We start from the raw sequence: 2,750 nt of genomic DNA, 5'->3' as shown, positions 1-2,750 counted from the left end.
GAAGGTTCCTTTGAATCTTCATTATCTTTTCCTAAGGAAACTGTATGCTCATCTCCAAGGCTCTTGTCTGATACAGAAGGGACTTTTCCAGTAGTTCCGAAATCCCAGTTTTCCAGGTCTTGACTCTGTAGTTCAGTGAAATGACTCAGGCTTACCTCAGAATGATCCTGCTGGGAGACAGGTTCCCTAGGGACTGTCTTATGCCGCCGCCGCCTCCTTGTTTTGGTGATGTGGTCCACCGGCTCCTTCGTGGCTTGTTCCCCGCTGTTAATCTGTACCTCAGTCACATCAGCAGAGGATGCAAAAGCTTGACTTTCATCCTGATTCTTATTTTCTTTTTGTGCTTCCTGTTTAAGGTGGGTTTTCAAAGCCTTTAAGGCTTGTTTGCCCTCAAGTTAGCCCGGAGGCCCAAACTCTTGGCCAAGTTCTGTAGGTTGCTGTATTTCAAGGAGCCTAGCTCCTCCGCAGCGAGGACGGTTGCCATGTTCCAGCACTCCAGACCACACACAGGGGACTGGGACGCTGAGCCGAAGCGCGCAGTTCAAAACTCTGGCGCCACTCAAGGCTGATTTAACATTAAAAATATCTGTAAAATAAAAGCCTGACAGTGTTATCTACTAGGTGAGTAGGCTAAAGAAAAACACATACCGATGCAGAAAAATTATTTGATCAAGTCCAGTACCTATTTGTGCTAAAAACTCTGCAAACAAGGAATAGAAAGCAAACTTCCTCAGTTTGATTACAAAAAAAAAAATCATACAGCTACGATATTTAATTTTGAAAGACTAAATGATTTCCCCTTAAAATCATGAATAAGGCAAGGTTGTTATTGGGTGGACCAAGTCTGTACAGCACTGTTCAGTCATAAAAGTAAATGTGTCTTGGTGGTAGAGAAATACTCTCCCCACTCGTAACTGATATCTTACTGTTTGTCTACTTGAACAGCAGCTGCTTTAAGTTATGACTGAGGTCTCCCCATTATTAAGGGGATAGAATGCCATACACATAGGTTTGAATATACTGGGGATTTGGAGAGAAGGAAGGATCTTAAACTTTTATAGCTGTAGTGAATATAGGCACCCAAATAGCCATAATAACTATTCCCTCAAGGGCACGTTATACTGGGTACAGTGGTAATAAAAGGTGCCAAGGGTTATAGGGCAGAGCTGCAGTCTCTACAGAGGGATGGATGTAAAGGAAAAGCTGTGGAGCCCAGAAGTTTTCCTATGCTGGGAGGTGCATGGACAAAGACATGGGCCTTGGCCAGGGACCCAAAGGGAATAAACTGCCATATTCTTTAACCAATTCCTTTGCCACCTTCTAGCATCCATTAACCCTTGATTCCTTTTCTCAAAGCCCCAGCCAAGAGGTAGCAAAATCTTTTGGAAGCTACAGCCTGAGACAAGTGGCCATTTAGCTTCTGTGCTTCTGTAGGAAGAGAAGAACCTGAATTTAGCTGTCATTATTCCAGCAAACATTGTGATGGGAAAAAAAGGAAGGGGGATTCTGTGGTGGAAACTTTGGGCCATATCAGTCTATTGTTTTTGCATTTGAATGATAGTAGGATGGCTCAAGCTTGCAATATCCTGTGTTAGCCTTGCCAGAAGGTACTATTCCATTGATGATGTGTTGTAGAAAAAGGATTTAGTAGAACCTAATCCTCTGTCACAGCCACCAATGATTGGCCCATGTATGACTTAGCATGAGGCCCTTTCATCTGCCTGAATTCATTGGAAATATAAGAAAAACAAGTTTTTGGACCTGATGGTTTTGCTTATTGGAGGTTCACTTTAGAGTGTAGAACTTGGGGTTATGATCTGTGTACAATGTAGGCCCCCTTTGAAATGGAGCTATTAGCTACTAGAAGAGCTATCATTAGAATCCACTACATGACCCTTAGACATCTAGTGAGTTGCCATCTGGTATACCCAGTTGGAGGATGAGTGCATTTTAAGTCCATGTCTGAAAAATCCCCTGAACTTCAGCTGGACACAGCCTAGTAGGAAATGCAGCATATTATGTTGAAAATGAAAACTTAAGCCAGCATGTTTGAAATACTAGAGAAAATTCAGCATAATGTGAACTTCAGTTTGCTTATGTGCAGTGTTGTAAGAAACAGGTAAACAGAAAATGTCACAACCAAACCAAGTCATATAGACAAATACACAATACATAACAGATGTCTTCATAGATACAGCATTTATGTCTTAACCATTTAATATATGTAGAATTGTAATATTTTTACTGGGTTTCTATCTTCTCCCATGTCCTTCATAAAATTTTTGAGTATTGTATTCCTTACCCATTTTTCACTATGAGCCATATAATTTTTTTAGATGCAGTCTTGCTGTGTTGCCTTGGCCAGCCTTAGGATTCTGAGTTAAGCAACTCTCATACATCAACCTCTTTAGATAGCTGAGTCTACATGTGTGCATACCACTGGGCCCTGTCCTATGATTTTTTAGTTTTCCAAGTAAAATGAGTTTTAGAGCACATTTCTGTTCCAGAAATGAAAACACCACCATACAGATCATACAGATACTTAAAAAATCATTTCCAGAACCTCCACTGAGAAGTGCCCAATGCTGTGGAAGAGGAAATTTTTATTTTTTTTTTATTTATTTTTTTAATTTTATGTGTGTGTGTGTGTGTGTGTGTGTGTGTGGCCAGCTCAGCCCACCAGCGGGCAGGGCTGGCTGGCATGTGGTGCTGGGGGATTGAACCGTGGTCCCTGTGCTTTGCTAAGCTTG

The sequence above is a fragment of the Octodon degus genome, unplaced genomic scaffold, assembly GCF_000260255.1.
Source record: "Octodon degus isolate 3935 unplaced genomic scaffold, OctDeg1.0 scaffold00081, whole genome shotgun sequence".
NCBI lineage: Eukaryota > Metazoa > Chordata > Mammalia > Rodentia > Octodontidae > Octodon > Octodon degus.
Note: the sequence above shows the minus strand (reverse complement) of the source record.